We start from the raw sequence: 20,715 nt of genomic DNA, 5'->3' as shown, positions 1-20,715 counted from the left end.
TTTCAATTTTTCTGCAAAGAACCTTGAACATTTCTGAACATTTCTGAACCAGTGGCCGACGTTAAAAGACTTAATGATCGAATCGAGGAAAATGGAAATGGCTGCCAAGTTCACCGCTGAGCTCAAGGGATTCAAAAAGGATCTGAAAGAAAATACAAAGCAAAAGCCCAGTACTCAGGAGTTGCCCAGTGAAAATGAAGCCCTGGTAACTCTTAACAAAAAGTTTCAGGATTTTGAGCAATTTAAGTCAACTAAAAACTGACGTTATTAACCTCAAAGCTGTGATGGGAAAACCTACAAGTACACCTAACCTCAACCAGAACAGCTTGCTTATTCACGGTATCGAGGAAAAGCCAAACATGGATTTACAGTCATATATAATTAAATTGTTTAGTAAGATAGGCATCAGTATGGCTAAAAATAATTCAAAAAAGTAGTCCATTTTTCTCAAAGAGACCTCTTGATAATAAAAATTCAGAGAATAGAGGGACACAAAGTCAATGGTCTAAAAAGATGTTTATTTTAAAAAATGATTACACGTGTTTCGCCCTAAGGCATCGTCAGATCTAAAAGAAAACAGAAAGCAACCCTAGTACAAAAACAACAATGCATAGACACAAATTACAATATAGAGATTTGACTTACTGGTAAAGCTATAGGATTAACACCACAAACATTCAAGTTAAAACAAAAATAAATACATACAAAATAAAAATAATGTTGACGTTCACATTTATTTCGGTGTCAAAACTAATTAAATAAAAGTAAACAAAACAAGCAGAGTGAGGTTAAGTTGAACGGGAGAACGGAAAAAAAGCAAAAAATAAAATAAAAAATAATGACCTGGATAGCACGTAAGTTAAGCGCTTGCCTACGAACCCGATGGTCGCTGGTTCATTTCTCGACCAAGTCATATTTCACTTTTTATTTTTTATTTTATTTTTTGCTTTTTTTCCGTTCTCCCGTTCAACTTAACCTCACTCTGCTTGTTTTGTTTACTTTTATTTAATTAGTTTTGACACCGAAATTAATGTGAACGTCAACATTATTTTTATTTTGTATGTATTTATTTTTGTTTTAACTTGAATGTTTGTGGTGTTAATCCTATAGCTTTACCAGTAAGTCAAATCTCCATATTGTAATTTGTGTCTATGCATTGTTGTTTTTGTACTAGGGTTGCTTTCTGTTTTCTTTTAGATCTGACGATGCCTTAGGGCGAAACACGTGTAATCATTTTTTAAAATAAACATCTTTTGAGACCATTGACTTTGTGTCCCTCTATTCTCTGAATTTTTATTATCAAGAGGTCTCTTTGAGAAAAATGGACTACTTTTTTGAATTATTTTTAGCCATACTGATGCCTATCTTACTAAACAATTTAATTATATATGACTGTAAATCCATGTTTGGCTTTTCCTCGATACCGTGAATAAGCAAGCTGTTCTGGTTGAGGTTAGGTGTACTTGTAGGTTTTCCCATCACAGCTTTGAGGTTAATAACGTCAGTTTTTAGTTGACTTAAATTGCTCAAAATCCTGAAACTTTTTGTTAAGAGTTACCAGGGCTTCATTTTCACTGGGCAACTCCTGAGTACTGGGCTTTTGCTTTGTATTTTCTTTCAGATCCTTTTTAATAGCATAGTAAGTAGCATAGTAAGAAGGCTGTTGTTGAAAAGAAAATATAATACAGTTACTAGTTTATAAGGTTGAAGCTTAACATTTTTAGTGGGTTATATACAAACTAAATTCATATTCGGAATACCCGAATCTATTAGGGATTTAATTTCATTTTTGTTTATTTTTTTATATACATATGCCTAGCATAGTTTTATGTGTGGTTGCAACTTTTTTTTATGTTATTCTTAGTTTTATCTTTTATGGATACGGCTAGGTTAGCTAGTTATTTTTCGGGGGCATGGCATTGGCGTGGGGTGCTGACGGAGGGTAATAGGAACAATTTTGTTTTTTGTAATGGATGATAATGGCGGAAATGGCCAGTTTGGTCTTAATATGCATCAATTATTACAATCCAATAATAAGTTTTTATGTGGTCATCTCAATATTCGGTCCCTTAATACTGGATTCGGTGAATTTGTAAATTATATAACTGATAATAATTTTGACATTTTGGGATTGACTGAGACCTGGTTGACGGCTCATACTGATAACTTGGCACATCAAATTGAGGGTTATAATTTTGTCAGGAAAGATCGATTAGGGCGTGGCGGTGAGGTCAGTTTTTATGTTAAAAAATATAATAATTTTGAAGCTTATCATATTCACAACCCGCCACAGAACTTCGAATTCTTAAGCATAAAAACTCAGATTTCTAGCAAACATATTTTGTTTACCCTGATATATCGACCACCTTCATCAGATATTAACAGTTTTTTTGATTCCCTTGAGGATCTATTTACAAATATTGTTCCTTTATTTGATCATGTGGTTTTTATGGGGGATATTAATATTAATTTACTAAAGAAGTGTAGACTTTCTGACAGATTTTTAGCGCTCTTAAATACATTTGATTTAAATCAAGTAATAATTGAGCCTACAAGATGGAATATATCTAACAATACAAGTACCCTACTTGATGTCATTATTATAAGTAAACATTTCCCAATAAATGGTGTTGGTTCGTTGTCTTTGCCACAAACCATTAGTGATCACAACTTAGTATCCTGTTGTCTTGAGTTTCCTAAAAGTAAAGAGAGACATTTTAAAATGAAATGTGGGAATTATAGAGTTATTAATACGGATTTATTTGAACATGATGCTTTAAGACTTAATTAGGACAGTATCTATTACCTAAATTCCGTTAACGATAAACTTGTGGCTTTTAACAACAATATACTTTGTTTAGTTGACAAACATGCGCCAATTAAGACTAAAACTATTAAAAATAAACCATTTATTCCCTGGACAATATTAAATTGCTTATGAAGCTCCGAGGTAAAGCACTGCGAAAATATAAAAAAAATAAAACTGAGTTAAATTTAAACTATTATAAGCAATTGTGAAACTATACAAAACATGCTATTCAGCGGGAAAAAATATCATATTTGAACACACTTTCTACAAAAAAAATCGTGATTTTTGGATAAATGCTAATAAGCTACATCTAACTAAATCAAAGAATACCGATTTGCCTTGTAATTTTAGTAATCTAGAAGCCCTAAATAATTATTTTTCTCAATGCGTTAACCAAATTAACAATAATATATCACAAACCAAATTAAATTTTTACAATGAAAATAAATGGAATAATAGTATTCAAGAATTAAATTTAAGTCTTCTTGATGAAGAAAGGGTTAACAGTAAAATTAAGACCATAAAATCAAATGCTATAGGAGCTGACGGACTTTGTATAAATGATATCAAGCTTTGCCTACCTTTTTGTAAAAAACCACTTCTAAACATTTTAAATACTGGCATTCTTACAAATGTATATCCTGATATCTGGAAAAAAGCACTTATAAGACCCATTTCAAATTTCAAAAATCTCTAATCTAAAAGAACTTAAAGACATAAGGCCTATAAATATTTTATCAGTAGTTTCTAAAATTCTAAAAAAGCATATTCACCAACAACTTTATAATTTTGTTAGCTCATTTGGTATACTTCCAGATACGCAATCGGGATTTAGGACGAATTATAGTACAACTACTAGTCTGGTGGGAATGTTAGATAATATAAGACTTAACGAAGAACATAAACAAAGTACTTGCATGGCGGTGCTTGATTTTAACAAAGCATTTGATACTATAAATCACTCAATGCTCCTTGCATAGTTGGGATATTTTGGTTGTTCCGAATCTATAGTTTCTTTTTTTGATTCCTATCTTAAAAATAGATCACATTCGGTGTTGTTAAAAACCAACAATGGAAGTTTTGAAGCACCCAAGGTATCTTGCCTTGGAAGTTGGTGTTCCTCAGGGCTCCATATTGGGCCGTCTTTTATTTTCGATTTATGTTGCGGATATGCATAACTGTATTGAACATTGTAAATTACAATAATATGCTGATGATTCTCAGGTATACATGCCATTAAATTTTTTAAATTTTAATATTTCTGAGCAAAAAATTAAATCGGATATACTAAACATAGTTAATTATTCCAATGAGCATAACTTAAAAACTAACCCTGCTAAATCTAACATCATTTTATATGGCTGTAAGTCAGGAATTCTGAGACACTTATATGAAATTATAAATATTGAGATTAATGGAAAAAAAATTCCAGTTGTCAATGAAATGAAAATATTAGGATTGACTTTAGATTCTAACTTTTGTTTTGAGACACACATTAAGAACAAATTAAATATAGGCTATATGCGTCTTAGTACAGATTTAAAAATGTCTTAAAGAGTAAAACCAAATATTATCTCTGCAATGGCCTTATTCTCTCCTTACTCGACTTTTGGACTATGGTGATATCGTATATTCTAATTCTATAACATCTGAGCTATCTAGATCTATACAAACACTGCAAAATAGCTTTTCTTATAGCGCTGCCTATCGGCAGCATATCACACCTTATTTAAACATAAATTTTATTTTAAATATGGAAAGGAGAAGAAAATTACACATATATGCCTTTATACAGGGTGTCCGGAAAGTCAACGATAATACTGAAGGGGCTGATGGAGCAACTCATAAGCACCCAGAAAAACATAAAATGACCTTAGTAAAAAATCGATGGTTTTCGAGATATTGGCACTTTGGTGGAAGTCACCAAAATCCTACTCTTGGATCAGATTTTCGATTGTCACGCCCTAAAAATAGGTATTTTTTAGAATCTCTTTTTAGCTAGGCAACACTGAATAGCCATTTTACTGATCAAAGACAAACATTAAACTAAACGGCCAAAAAATTTAATAAGAAATCTATTCTAAAATAAAGTATTACTTATTTTTATTTTTTAAACTTTGAATTTGACCGCTCATACTAGACCAAAAAAAAATGTACGGCAACCTGGCTAATACCTTAAAAACCTTGCTCATTTAATCTACTTTTTAAAATTACCTAAATATTTTTTACAGTTTACTATTATTGTGTTATATTAAAAAATAACCCTAATTCACCTTATGATATCATTGTAAAAAAATTAAACAAATTTTTAAGTTATGTTTAAAATGTTTTTATTTAACTTAAAAATTAAAAAAATCAAGAGCGAAGGAAATTCTTATCACCATAGTAATAAACAACAAACATTTTTGGAATTTAGTTTGTTTACAGTATTCCGTGGACTAACTACTTTTTTGCTTGTATCCTAACGTTTTTGTTACCTTTTGCTTTGGATTTATTTTTGAGTTCATTTTCCTGTGGACTGTGTTCTTTGAGCTGTTTGTTTTATTGGTTAATCATTTATTATGCCCTTGCCGTATACCGCCCAAGAATATGCAAACATGCATCTCATTTATGGTGAATGCAAAGGAAATGCTCTAGCAGCATCTAATCTTTATCAAGAAAGATATCCGAATCTAGCCCGATATCCTGACTATCGTGTATTTATTAATGTTCACCGCTCATATTCCGAAGGCAAAATGCCTCATGCTCCTGTTCAAGAGGGAAGACCTCGTATTGATTATGTTGATCAAGTTTTAGAAGAAATTGAAAATGATCCGACTACTTCGGCACGAGCAATCGAAAGAAGAACAGAGATACCGAAATCGGTAGTAAACGACATCACTAGGCGATTTCAATATCACTCTTATCATGTTCAACAAGTGCAAAGCCTACTGCCTCGAGACTACAAACCACGCCTACTATTTTGCCGCAGAATGGTGCAAAAAAATCAAGAGAATCCGAATTTTTTAAATAATATACTGTGGTCGGATGAGAGTACATATAAAAAGGATGGCTTTATGAACATGCACAATTATCACACTTATGCGTTGGAAAATTCCCACTCTATTCGAGAAGAAAGGTCACAGTACCAATTTAAAGTAAACTTGTGGACCGGTATCTTGAACGGACGTGTAATTGGCCCATTCGAATTACCAGAAAATTTGAACTAGCAGGCTTATTTAGATTTTTGTCGAAACAATCTACCAATTCTTTTAGAAGATGTTCCTTTGACCAGTCACCGAATAATGTGGTTCCAAAATTATGGTTGCCCGGCACATTATGCCCATGAAGTTCGTCGGTATTTAAACCAAACATACCCCAACAGATGGATCGGCCGACTTGGTCCAATTTTATTGCCTCCCAGGTGTCCAGACCTAAACCCCCTCGATTTTTTTTACTGGGGTTGCATAAAAAAAAAAGGTTTATGCAAGACCAATAAATAATATTGCTGAATTACGGCAGCGAATAAATGATGCAGCCCAAGATCTTAACGCTGCCAGGAATGCAAGATGGATCAATAGGTCATTTATTAAAAGATACCATGCCTGCATTCGCGTTGGTGGTAGACAGTTCGAACATATTATTTGATTTTTAATTTTTTTTTTAAGTTAAATAAAAAAAAATTTTGAACATAACATAATTATAAATTTGTTTTATTTTTTTCATGAGGTAGATTAGGTTTATTTTTCACTCTATCACAAAAACAGTAAAGCTTTTTTTAAAACATATTGGGTAATTTTAAAATTAAAATAACTGAGCAAACTTTTTAAGGTATTAGCCGGGTTGCCGTACAATTTTTTGGTCTAGTATGAGCGATCAAATTCAAAGTTTAAAAAATAAAGATAAGTAATACTTTATTTTAGAATAGATTTCTTATTAAATTTTTTGGCCGTTTAGTTTAATGTTTCTCTTTAATCAGTAAAATGGCTATTCAGTGTTGCATAGCTAAAAAGAGATTCTAAAAAATATCTATTTTTAAGGCGTGACAATCGAAAATCTGATCCAAGAGTAGGATTTTGGCGACTTCCACTAAAGTGCCAATATCTCGAAAACCGTCGATTTTTTACTAAGGTCATTTTATGTTTTTCTGGGTGCTTATGAGTTGCTCCATCAGCCTCTTCAGTATTATTGTTGACTTTCCGGACACCCTGTATATAAAATAGAAAAGTCGGGTCAACCCCCCTTATTTAAATAAGTTATTTACTACTCTCTCGCATTTACACAATACTCGTAATGTATGATTGAATTTTAGGATACCTCAACATAGAACAAGTAACTTCCACAAGTCATTTTCGGTTGTCGGAGTTACAATGTGGAATAACTTGCCAAATAATATTAAAGATTTGTCACTTAATAAATTTTACACCAAGATTAAACATATTCTTCTCGACTCCCAACGAGATGCCTAGTAGTATGACTAGTAGTAGATACCTAGTAGTATAAACTGCATAATCAACTAAGACCAAAGATAAGCTGGCCTATTCAATCTTTCTTTTGTGGTTCTCTTTTGTCTATTCTTGTTACCTTCCGTCGCATGCCAGCCAAATTGCTTTGCCATTTTTTGTTTCTGCCCTTTTTAGTTTTAGTTTTGTTTTTTTTTTAGGTTAATTAGGATTTTTTTTGTGTTTATTTATAATGTTTTCAAGGCCTGTTTCACGCAAATTACGCTATCGGTATTATATAATCGCGAAGCAGTTCTTTTTACCAAAAATTGTCAATTTTTTTTTTCATGTAGCTAATTATATTTATAACTATTTTTTTGGAAATAAACTTTTTTGACTTGGACTTTGACTTTTGCCTGTACACATCCCAACTAACTTTAAAGCTCAAGTTTGTCACAGTACATCAGTATGAAGACGATACACAAATTTATATTTCATTTACATTTAAAAACGTAGCTGAAGCAAATAGCAAAATAAATATTGATATCCAATTACTAACTTACACCTCTTTAAACCATTGTTTGGAATTCAAAAAAATGTCAAGCCTTACAGTTTTCAACGAGAACTGTTAGGAAGAGATTATCACATCTCCTCAACTTCCAGATAAATAACGAAATTTTATTATACCATGATACCTACAATAATTTGGGTTTATTAATTGATCCGATCTTAGATTCTCTAAACACATAAATCATTGTATAAAAAGGATCCTCTGCGACTCGTTGGTCGTCTCGCATTTTGATTTTTGTTGCTCAGTTTTGTTGCTCACGGGCCATGGTTGATAAAGATGGAAAAAAGGCGGATACAATTAATATAAGATTGTTATGTTCGTTTAGTTAACGAAATAAGAAAATATGACAAAGGAGTAAATGCAAAACGGAGAGAAATAGGCTGAGTTAATATGTTTGAAAGAAGGTTACTTCATAATTTGGTTCTGTGTCATAATTTTTCAAGAAACTTCCTTTATATTTGTATCAAAAAGTCCGATTTAGATATGACACACATAACTTAGACTTAAGACACAAAAATATGATTTCCTCACTTCTATTTTTAAATATTTTAACAAAGTTCCTGCCGAACTTAAAAAACTTTACGTGCTCTTCTTTTCAGAGCTAAGATGAAGAGAATAGTTCAATCAACAAACTAATTTACTTTTGTTTTTGTTCTGTTTCTATTTGATCTAATACCAAATTCAAAATTAAGATAGGAGGCTTGCTTAAACTTCTTTATTTGTAATAATTTATTGTTAATAATAATAATTATTATTATACTATATGGTCATCCACACTTGCGTCATCCGAATTCACGCTATCAAAAACTTCGCATTTCACATTTAGTTTCTCTTTATTCCATCGTATGCTTGTTGAAAATCTATGTATAGGTTGTGTTTGGGATTGTTTAATTCCCTACCTTTTTTAGCACCTGTAGCAGTGCAAATAACTAATCTGTTTTTGAACTTGTTTATGTTTGCTCTAAAGTCAGCTGATACTATGCTAGTCTGTTTTCAGTAAATACAGTTAATGTATTAATAATTATATTTATTAGGACTTTTTATTCAGTTCTTCCATCTTCCATGTTGGTTGCATCTTTTTTTTTCATTTCAGTTTTATTACCTGATGTATTTGTTAATAAGGTCTTTCTCCTAAATTTTAATTCTAGTCAATTCTTTCGTGAAAGTTTAAATACAGTTGGCGATAACTATTTTTATCACGTTCTTTTCTTTGACATTTTTTGTTTTCTTTTCGTGTTTTTCTCTTCATTAGTTTTTTCCCTTTCATTTGTTTATTCTAATTTCATTTGTATTTAATTGTAGTTATCTTAATGACTTCTTCTTCTTCTTCTTCTTCTCAATTACAATAAACCGGCATCTGTGCGACGGCCGCTTAAGAACGTTAAACCCCTTTAGAGTTATTAATTTCACACAATTTAATGCTTAAATGTTGACTTCTCTTTCACGATGCATCCGGCATTATCCGGCTTGGCTACCGGCGTGAACAGGTTCAGATACCAACCATAAGGGGTAGGAAACGGTCTAGAACAGTAAACCAAGGATACAAAAGGGCAAAGAACTACTACGTATTGACTAGGTGAATGATGACACGGAAGTCGTCCTTACGAACCTCCATTTTTCTAGCCTTCTTCAACATTCTTCATTACATTTTACATCGTCAAATTGTTTACTGCTTCTGTGTTATCGCTCTCTTATCCGTTTCTCTCACTACATTCATTTCTCTTTATATTGGTGTTGCGTTATTGAATTCTGCCACTTATTCTTGGACTTGGCCTGGTCTATTATACATACACAATGCTTTAAATAAAATTTCTTACTTTTTACAAAAACTTTATAGCTGCATTAGTCCTAGTATCCTCTAGCACCAAAGTACTTCTTTAGTAGTAATTTAGAACAGAACTGTCAATTTCATGAGAAATTTATCGCGTTAGATTAAAAAAATGACTACTATTAGTGCCTTCAATTTTCCTAGTTAAAAGCAATATCATTTTAGATATTATATTTATTTGAGTAATGCAAAAATTAGAATTTAAGTGCATAAGATCGATAGACTAAGATATTTTCTTATATTTACAAATGTTTAGGAAATCTTACTAGATAACACAAATAGTTTAATTGCCATCAACAAAAATATATTTTCTATATTCTAACCTGTATAAAAATCGAAAAGTGAAATTAACCATTTGAGAATTTTTATATACTGCATACTTTACAAGTACCAAATTTTACGAATTTTAATATTTTTTATTGGACTATCTAATGTATCTATTAATCTAATTTTAAATAACAAACTCAATTTTCCCTTACTTATTAAAATAAAACTTAAATAAACTGAATAAAACCATTATCATTTTTTATTGAGTAAATTTCTTAAGCTTATACCAAAAATTGATTATCCTCACTTTTCGCCACTACTACTTAAAATATTAATAAACTTTAACGAATTGATATTTAATTTTTTTTTCATTTGCCTATTATTTTAATATAATTTCTTTCATTTTGTAATCGACAAAATATTTATATGCAATAGCTTTTCCTTTTCTACTAAATCACATTTTCTCCACCCTCACGTTTACATTTTTTACCTTTTAAATAAATTCAATGAAGACTATTTACTGATTAAAATGCTCAGATAGCTTTCTTAGACTACATCAAAATAGAAGCTACTTAATTACATTAAACTAAATTATGTCTACGCTCCTGTTCTCCTATGAAATGTTGGACCATTGCCAGATTTGCAGGATAAAGAATTAGCTCAGAAAACCGCATCCAGGTAAAGGCGCCGGGGTAGCGAGCTTCTCATCTGCAATCCTCTTTAATAAATTGCAGACGGTAAATTTTCGACAAACCGTTCCTTGAACAGGCAATGAACTATTTTACACCCCCAGTTACAATTTTATATTGTCCTTAAGTTTTATGAGAGGATTATGGTCCAATTGGACATTTGGGTTTAAAAGGGAACAATAAAATAAAAAGAGATGAGATTTTTTTAATTTTTTTTTTGGATTAAGATTAGTTGGAATTAAATTGTTGATATTTTTTTGATAATTTTATTTGTGACACAATGACATTATAATAGATAAACCTAATTAATAAATAAACTTTATTTTTAATTCAAAAATAACCATTTCTTTTTATTTTTAATGTTGGATTTGCTATGAACCGTTTTTATCCATGCTTGCTGCAACCTAGCAGCTAAATAAACTTGTCGACCGAGACTTGTACAAATAAAGAGTTGAATGTCTCTTTCCTGAATTACAATTATTCTATTTTTCTGGAAAGAATGGTTATATCGTGTTTTATTTGGATAAAGCTGTTTACTTTGCTGACGAGAGTCGTGTGCAAGATATTTCTTGGTGCAACAAATAGCTGTTAAAAATAAGAGAAATGTGAAAATGTTTTATTTAGTTTGGTTTAGAAACTGGTATTTTGTAAACAAAGGATATCTATTGTTTTGCTTCTTTTAAATTTTTACCTACTGTAAATCCATGAGTAATATTTACAAAAGGAAAACGTAATATGACCCATTTAAGTTATGCTTCAGCTTAATGTGTTTTATATTATTTTTAAATAAGGGTGCAAAATTATCTGAATATTAGGTAGGTTTAAGTAACATAAATGAGTTGATATTCACTTGTAATTATATCTATAGTCTAAGCTTCATTTTTTAAAGAAACAATGATAAGAAATAAAGATACAAATATTATTCTTCTTCACTTTTAACTATTTTTTTATAAATAAATAGTTTTAAATTAACTTGTTACTTGAAATATATTCTCTTAAACGCAAACTCACATGCTTATTTATAAGTTGTTATAGTAATATAATTAATTACGATCAAGGATAGAAGAGGATAAGCAAATCGTGTTTTTAGATTAATTAATTTAATTTTTCTTAGTGGCATATCATATCATGTCTAAGAAAAGGCAGATATCAAAGAGATAAAAAGTGGTTTTTAGAAATTTATTAAAAAACAACTATAGCAAGAAAGTAATAACATCTGATGGAATTACCGGAAGTAGTAACACTTTTCCAGACCAGTGGTCAAAGATTCGATGGACATTAACATAATTCTAAACTCTTTTACTATAAGATACATTCAAGACCTGGATAATGTTATATTTTAATAGGATAGTAGCCAGCTTCCTCAATTACTGGTTATTTTGCAGCCTCTTTAAGACGCCAATATAAATATTCTCTCATAATCCATGATCAAATGATAGAAACGGTTACATGTTTCGCCTTAAGACTTATCAGAAATAATAGGAATTAGACTTATAGGAATAATCAGACCTAAAAACATAAAGTAAACCTTATTGTATGAAAGTTTATAAACAAGAGATTTTAGATGACCTTACAAAAAATCATTTGAGCTAAAATCAGGTAGCCTGGCTGGCTATCCTAGTGGTCTTTCATGTCACTCAACTTCCACTGAACAGACAGGCGTAGCTGTCCAATCACTGAATGGCACAAAGTATACAAAGAAAAATCAGTAGTCTAGGAAGTATTTCTAATAAGACATACCTACAGTATTACCAAGCGACTTACCTAAACTAACAAGTATTAGTTTAGGTAAGACGTGTGTGAAATTTAAATAAAAAAATTCGAATTGTAACTGATTAATTTTGTTAAATTCTCTATTCTATAGAGAATAGTTTGATTGTGATCTTCGAATACTAAAAGTTATCCTTGTATGTAAGGTGTAAGGGTTGGCGTTTAAGTAAATATGATGTAGACAGAGATTAAGATTATCAAGTAACTATATTTACAATTTTATAGATAAACATTAAATCAAAGTATATTTTCAAATGACTTTAAATTATCAATGAATCTATAAAAAATGTTTCGCTTATTAAAACGGTAATTAATAAAATTTATAAATTTTATTTGTATAGACTCTATGCGTGTTATATATATACTTGATAAAAAAGAGTCCTTAAGTTTTTCATAGCTCTTAGATAAATCATCTGCATATACAGTATATGAAAAGCACTAACTCACGTCATTAAGAAAAATATTAAAGAGTAAGGGACCCAGGTGTGAATTTTGAGGTACTCCTAATTAATTTGATTTTTGGATCTTGCGCCATTAATTACCACAAATTGAGTTCTGTCTTTAAGATAACTTTTCAAAAGTCCGAGAAGTGCTCCATCAACACCAAATTTTTCAAATTTACCCAGACGGCACCCAATATCCGTGGAATATGCCACCTATATCTTATTTGACGAAATATATTGCAATATATCTGGAATATCCCACGAATATGCCTAAATATCGTATATGTAAAAGCAATATTCCTGGCTTATATTTATCACATATTCTAGCGGCATTAAAAGAAAGTTTGTAGTTTGAAGTGTAAAGTATTTTTTAATAAGGAGAGTAGTACCTATATTTGATATGTACTTCGTTTTTTCAGTTAATATACTATTTTAAAAATTATTATTGCTTAGAGTATTATTATATCTATATCTGCTCTCTTCTGCTCCATTACACTACCTATTACTTACCTATTAAGAAATAAACGAGTATTTTCAATTCAAACTCGTTTATTTCTTAAAAAAAAACAAATAACCATATTATTATATTTTATAAAGTTTTAAGTCGTGTAAACAAATCTTACAAAATCCTGCTGCAGCGATTCCGTACTATTGTTTGTTAACTGACCCTCACTTTTTTTAATTTTGGTCTTTGTGTTGTTAAGAACGTGCTTTATTTTTTACTGCCATTGTTATTTGATCTTAGGAATCCACATAAATTCGTAGTACGTATCGATATAGTATTATCACGATACACTGAATATTGTAAACCAATAGAATTCATATCCGATACTTAAATTTGTATTATCTAACACTTCGTTCATTATTTATTCTCATATTAGGATTACACATTATATTATTAGAAATTAGACAGAAAAGAAAACCAATACCTACATCGAAATTCCAAATAGCATCGATACATCGTGTATACATATCCATCTGAATTCCCTATTTACCTCATTCTTATAAATGTTTTTGTTGTGTAAATAAATCATTTTTCATTTTTAAAAGTTTTCTTTAGTTTAATATTGAAGCAATAAAAATTCTTGCTAATTTAGGAGTTTGTGGGTGAGATATGAATAACATCTATTAAAGGTGCTTTAGTTCTTCATAATCTAAAAACAAGTTGGTAGGTAGTATAAATATCTAACCTCATTTTTTAAGCATTTTGTTGTTTATTATAATGAAAAAGTCCTTTATTTAAAAAATATAAAACATACCAAGATCAACTGTTGCTATTAGAATATGATACTCTATTACTTAGTGATAAATTTTTTTAGGGGTCATTACATGTTAAAAATACCCAAGTTTACTGCCATTTGCGCATAGAAGTCTTAAACAATTTTATTTGTATGAATACATTTTTAATTTTCTTATTAGGTTTACTCTATTTTATTAAGTGTCTTAGGGACAACAATTACAAAAATATAAAAAGTATTCTGGTGGTTCTTTACCATGTTTAGCTACCAAGCGAAAGTCAATGAATTTATGAAGGATTTAGCAGATTGTATAAATAAAAAGAAGTGCACCAAGTGTCAGTCTTAAACATGATTGTATAAGTAATAAAGATACACATGTCTTGCACCTACCGGACTGCAGACCTGACGCCTTAGACCTACACACTTTATATTATTAACAGTGTATTATTATTAATATGTATAAGTAATACAATTACAAGCTATTTGTACTTGTGATTGGAATCAATTCGACATTTATTTTTTAACTATAAGTAATCATTTTTTTAGATGTCTGCAAGCAAATCTTCAATCTAGGGTGGGAAACGAAAATTATTTGAGATTGGTGGTTGCTATTTTTTTTTAATCATCAGAGCTCTTTAATAAAAGAATGTAAGTACGATATTATTATACTATGATTTCCTATGCAAGGATTTATCTAATTCACTGTTTTCACTATTTTTTGTAAACTGTATATTCTGATTTAATTAATTATTAATATTGATATTTTTTCCTTTTTTAGAAATAAAGATCCTCTTAAAAGCCAGCTCTAAGAAAAACAAAACACATAGAATAACAAGAAATGTGACTGAACATTTTTTATTTTTAGTTTTTTACACTTTAATATTTTATGAGTTTAATTAATCCTGTTTTTACATTTTTTAAAGATTTTTGTTTTAGATAGTTTTTTATAGGTTTTTAAGATCATTTTTTATTTAAAAGTTATATATAAAAAATTTGTTTTGTTATTTTCTTTAAAATAGTGACACTTTTTGGAAAGAAATAATAAAACATGAAATTTGTTTCACAGTAGTTGAAAATATGTAACATTTAATTTTTTTTGTGCTCTGTATGGTATTTTCAATTTTTATTGCAAAAGATTCCTGATTTAGTAAATTTAGTAGTTTGAGTAAATTTATCTTTAAGAAAAGAATAAGAAATTCAGCCTTTATAAATTTAAATTTAGAAAAATAAGAAAGAAGCATGTCAATAGCTTATGCTAGCCAATACATCAACGATGTCAATTTGACAACTTTTAATTCAGACAGTATTTGAGTTGAAAAACGTAGCTTGGAATAACTTTTAAAGAGATTGATGAAATTATGGACCTACCATATATTTATCATAATCTCCTTTGTCAAATCTTCAAATAAAGATCTTTGATCTTCTTATTGAGTAGTAAATGGGACAACTCATCTTGTGTAGATGAATATTACGCAAAAAGATCCTTAATTCAATTTATGATAAAAGCTTGAAGGCACTTAGAAATGGCACCTCTTGATAAAAATATAGTGGTTCTAGTTTTTCCAGCCTCTATGACGGTATACATATGTATATGAATATGCTAGTTAGATATTCTGGGCATGTTCATGTAATATGTTTGTGCTGTCTGGGTAGTAAGCAAAGTGACTAAGCAGTAATATTTGTGAATGTTAATTTTTTTCCAGATTTATGTACTGCAACAATTTGAGCAATTTTTCACAGTTTTGGATATGTTTTTGTGAAAATACATTTATTAAATACGATAACAAGAGATTGACTAAAGCTTGGACATTTTTAAAAATGAGACATGTAGTTTGTCAGAACCAGGAGGTTTACTTGCTCTTATTATATTATGTGAACTTTTTTTGTAACAATTTGAACTATTGCAAAAAAACTCGAGTATGTATAGACGTATTTAATAACTAAAAGTCTAAATATTAGTCCGGTAAAAATTTAAGTGGATTTTTATGTTGACTGAATTATTGTCACATAACACTCTCCTTTTTTTTTAACTAGTGCCACGAAAAATGCCTTTTTATCTTTTTGGCTCACAGATTTGATCAGTCTAAACTGTGTCCCTTGTTATTCTTGTATTTCAAAGTATCAATGTCGTAACTTCAGCGAGAGTAAAAGCAAAGCGCAATAGGTCAAAAGATAAAAAAATTATTTTAGTGCAACAAGTCGTATAGTATTTAAACATATTTACTTGCTGATGTGTTGTATCAGAAAATACTGTCAAAGTTAAGTCATATTTTTTTTGGTTTTAAGTGTTAATTAAAAGAAAAATTAATATTTTTAACGTATATACAGGGTCTCCCGGTTCATGTGGGAAATCTCTCGGATCTAGGTAGAACATCGAAAAATAATACCGAACGTTCCTATTCCTAAAAAATTCCTACAGGCCTTCTTTACGAAGATACAGCCACCTAAAGGACGCTGCTGGAAATTGGTTTTTAATAAATTACTTTTAATCTACCCGGTAGAATTTAATAAAAATTTTAGGTGATGAACACTATTAGGGACCTCTTAAAATGACATCCTTAAAATATATTTACCTTGTTTACTTTACCAGGGGCGGACTAGGTAGTACACTTTAATGCGTATATTTTTAATACCCTGTATGTTAAAGTCTAAAAAGAATAAATTTGGATACCTTGAACCCTAGGCTAAAAAAAAGGTACTCTTGTTTATTATCGATAAAATGAACTTTACCTTTAGGTATAATTTATCTTCCTTTGGTCATATATCTAAGTCTCTTTGAGAATACTGGATGATTATTTTTAATGATATTATTATATCTATTTAGAATGTAATAACACGCAATAGGACGTATTGCACAAAAATATTCTATATAATAAAAAAGGCAATTTAAAAGAAAATTATTAAAAAAACATATCGCTGCAATACAAATTAATTGTATTTAAAATAAAATAATACTTAATATGCCCTTAGTCGTGTCATTACCAAGTTTTTCGTCTTTAAAACTTGTGTTAAATTTACACTATAATATAATATAATTTAATAATTATACAGGGTGTTTCAGAACTATGGGATCAAACTTCTAGGGGTTGTTCAGTGCAACAGTAGAATCCATTTGAGTATAGGAACCCATTTCCGGAAATGTGTTACTACGCCACTAAGGCCCTAAGACGCGTTTAAATTTAGAAGAAATATTAATTACCTAAATAGGATCTGATGCATTTATTTTTACCTTTTGTATATGATACCATCACAACAATTGTTCAAAATGTCTTCCTCCAACCTCAATGCACCGATTTAAATGCCGCACATGATTTTGGCGGACTACACTAAAAATTTGATCCTCGTTTTGAATGATTTCAAATGCTGCTGTTATTCGTCCAATTAAGTCTAGCTCTGATTCTACTGGAGTTTTGTAGACTAAAGACTTTACATGTCCCCACAAGAAAAAATCGAGCGACGTTAAATCGGATGACCTAGGAGGCCAAGAAACTGCTCCACCTCTGGAAATCCAGCCGTGCCCAAACCGCTGAGCCAAATACTCGCGTACTTGTACAGCAAAGTGAGCCAGCGCTCCATCATGCTGAAACCACATTTGCTGTTTAACGTTTAGTGGAACATTTTCAAGGAGTTCTGGAAGAACTTTTGGAAGCCCAATTAAATAATCATCAACAATGCCTGCCCATACGTTGACAGACCAACGATTCTGATGTTTTCTTGAAAAAATTGCATAAGGATTTTCTTCGCTCCAAATATAGCTTTTTATTCCTACTATTAAAAATACCGTCTCTTGTGAAAGAGGCTTCATCGGTCTACAAAACATATCGTAAAAAAATTGGTTGTGCAATGATGTGATCCAGAAGCCATCGACAAAATTGAACTCTAGGATGATAATCGGCTGCAGTCATACCTTGAACTTTCTGGAATTGGTAAGGATGGAGTTGTTGTTCGTGTAGTACCCGCCAGACAGAAGCGTTACTCGTATTCATATTTTTAGCGACGTCGCGTGTGCTATTTGATGGTTCATCGGCAACTCGGTGAAGCACCTCTTCTTCAAATTCGACCGTTCTTACGGTTCAAGTAACACCAGTATCATGCATCTTGGTCTTAAACATGCCTGTCTCAGCGAGCCGCCGATGAACCGCAATAACCTGATTGTATCCAGGATGCTGTCGTTCGGGATAACGTTTATGATACAACCGCGATGCTGCTCATGCATTGCAGTTTGTTGCTCCGTAATGTTTTTTATAAATTTTAACGCGTCTTAGTGCCGTAGTGGCGTAGTGACGCATTTCCGGACATGGGTTCCTATACTCAAATGGATTCTTCTGTTGCACTAAACAACCCCCAAAAGTTTGATCCCATAGTTCTGAAACACCCTGTACCTATTGTGCCTTAGCCATCGAATTTTTAAGTATACGGCACACACATTCCTAAACGCCCGGACTATGCCGCTCTCAGATCAAAAAAAAATAAATTACCTTTAGTTTAGTTAATTAATTATATTTAGTTTTAGACATTGCCATAAATATAGGTTTTATCTCTTTAGCAGTACGTCGTTTACAACCACTTAATTAATGCTATACCGGCGGTAAAACATACACGATTTGTATCGTCGAAAACAAGTAGCATAACACGCGTTAATCTATGTTAAATTAATGGTAAATATGGTTAGAGGTTCCGTTGTATACTGCTTTATTTCACAAGCTTTATAAGAGGTTATAATTAATTTTTTATATTCCATTATAAAAGTTTAAATTTATTATAAAATAATGTTATATATATATATTAATAATTGTTGAACAAAATGAAGGCATAAGTAAGACGAAATAATTATATGAAGTAAATAAAAAGGAAATCAAATAAAAGCAGTTGCAATTTATTTGACAGCAAATAAACATGTTTCAATAAATTTGCCTTTAAATTTACTTATACTAATATAAAAACCCAATCGCATAATTTCAGGTTTTTCCATTAGTTTATATTTAGGAGACTTTCCATACGCAAGCAAACAAAAGATTGAGGAAATGATGTTCGCATTGCGGACTCCAGGGGCAGAGTAATACAGATGAAGTAATCAATCATGGCTCCATGCTTGCCACTTAGACGCTTTCCAAGCTATTTACTAAGTCTGACTTTCGTGTTTCTTGCTATCATTTAGAATTTTAAGAGAAACAGAAGATTTTATGAGTAGGGCTTTCTTTTAATATTATACAGGATATTTCATAATTAAATAAAAATTACATAAAAATATTTCAGCTTAGATTGGCACTTTCATTTTAATAAAAAAGTTTATTTAAAGTGATTTCTAATAAGTTTATTACAGTAGCCTTTAAACTCCATTACGAATTAAAATAGTTAAATATTGTTAAGTTTGTAGGATGAAGGAGACTGTTAGATGAACAGTTTCTATTTCAAATTACCATCGATATATGTAGAAATATTACACCCTGATCCTCGTCCGTTATAAAAAATGTAATCTTTAAAAATTGCTTAAATGAGTAACTTATAACCATTATTTGTGTTGATAAATATTTTTCAAAAAAGCTATGATAAAATTGTTAATTTTATGTAAATGAGTTTTATTATAAAATACTCTAAACTTTCAAAACAAACATTTGTTCGAGGAAAATTTAATATATTGAATGTAATTTAAGTAGCAATAATATTAATTAATTTATTTTCTTAGGCCTACGCTTTATCTGTTTGTATTTATTTTTTAAAAATCATAAGATATTAAATCATAAATAAATAATTTTTAATACTAGCCATACTAGAAGATATTATTATTTTTACTTATTGTATTTTCACGCTTGTGCTTTATTTAACATTTAGACAAAAATTGATAGTTTAAAGGCTCAAAATGTTTTGTGCTTTTAGGTTAAAAGTGTTCATCGGACTATAGCGGTAGTATCCAAGATCACCACTTTGTGGTAAGTACTGACGTATATATGTTCAGTTTTTTCAACTAATCTTTAAGTTTAGCATGAAGAACACCATTACAGGAAATTACAATGGGTTTTATTTCAACTAGTTGTAATTTTCAGATTTCGTTCGTCAGCCTATGTTTTATTCGCCTACCATTCGTTTTTATCAAGGGGTACTGTAAATTCAATTATTGTGATCTTTCGGTTCCTTTTGTCTAGGATTATTAAATCTGCCTTATTGTGTACAATATTTCTCCAGTTTGTATCGCTGCATCCCAGTAAATTTTTAATGTCTCGGGGTTTGCCTAGATCGTTATACCGACTAAGATAGGCATGGGGTGCGAGTTGGTTATATGCTAATATTATATGCTGGATTGATTCCTGTTTAGTTTTCCAAAGTGTGCATCTGCTGTTTTCTGCTTTGGTCTTCAGAATGTATCTTTGATAATATCTCATTAGAACTACTTGGTCTTGTATTGCATGAAGTACGTTCTTAGTCTCTGGAAGTAAGTAATCTTAGATTAGATAAATAGTACATGATTCAAAATTTGCATCTTCTTGGTGGATACTGTGAAAAAATCTGTCATGCATTATTTTTTGCTGTCAATTTTCTTCCATTTCTCACTAATATTTTCTATTCAGGTAGTATTTTTCCGCAAATTCAGCGTCGACAAATGGGTTTCCAAAACAACCAGGTGGCGGGGAACGTCAAGTTCTTGCTATTATTGTTTTTAGCATTCAGGTAGGTTTTTAAC

At 30.5% G+C, this 20,715-nt stretch overlaps 1 long non-coding RNA gene across 1 annotated transcript; it reads left to right on the top strand.

Moving 5' to 3' along the window:
• Positions 1-870: 870 nt before the first annotated feature.
• On the top strand, positions 871-14,939 carry LOC126734622 (uncharacterized). The gene is made up of 3 exons (XR_007660131.1): positions 871-1,118; positions 14,583-14,684; positions 14,815-14,939. It is a non-coding gene; the product is annotated as an uncharacterized LOC126734622 (long non-coding RNA).
• The last annotated feature ends 5,776 nt before the right edge of the window (positions 14,940-20,715 follow it).

This window comes from Anthonomus grandis, chromosome 3 (assembly GCF_022605725.1).
Source record: "Anthonomus grandis grandis chromosome 3, icAntGran1.3, whole genome shotgun sequence".
Classification (NCBI taxonomy): Eukaryota; Metazoa; Arthropoda; class Insecta; order Coleoptera; family Curculionidae; genus Anthonomus; species Anthonomus grandis.
This window is presented reverse-complemented; position numbering and strand designations above follow the sequence as displayed.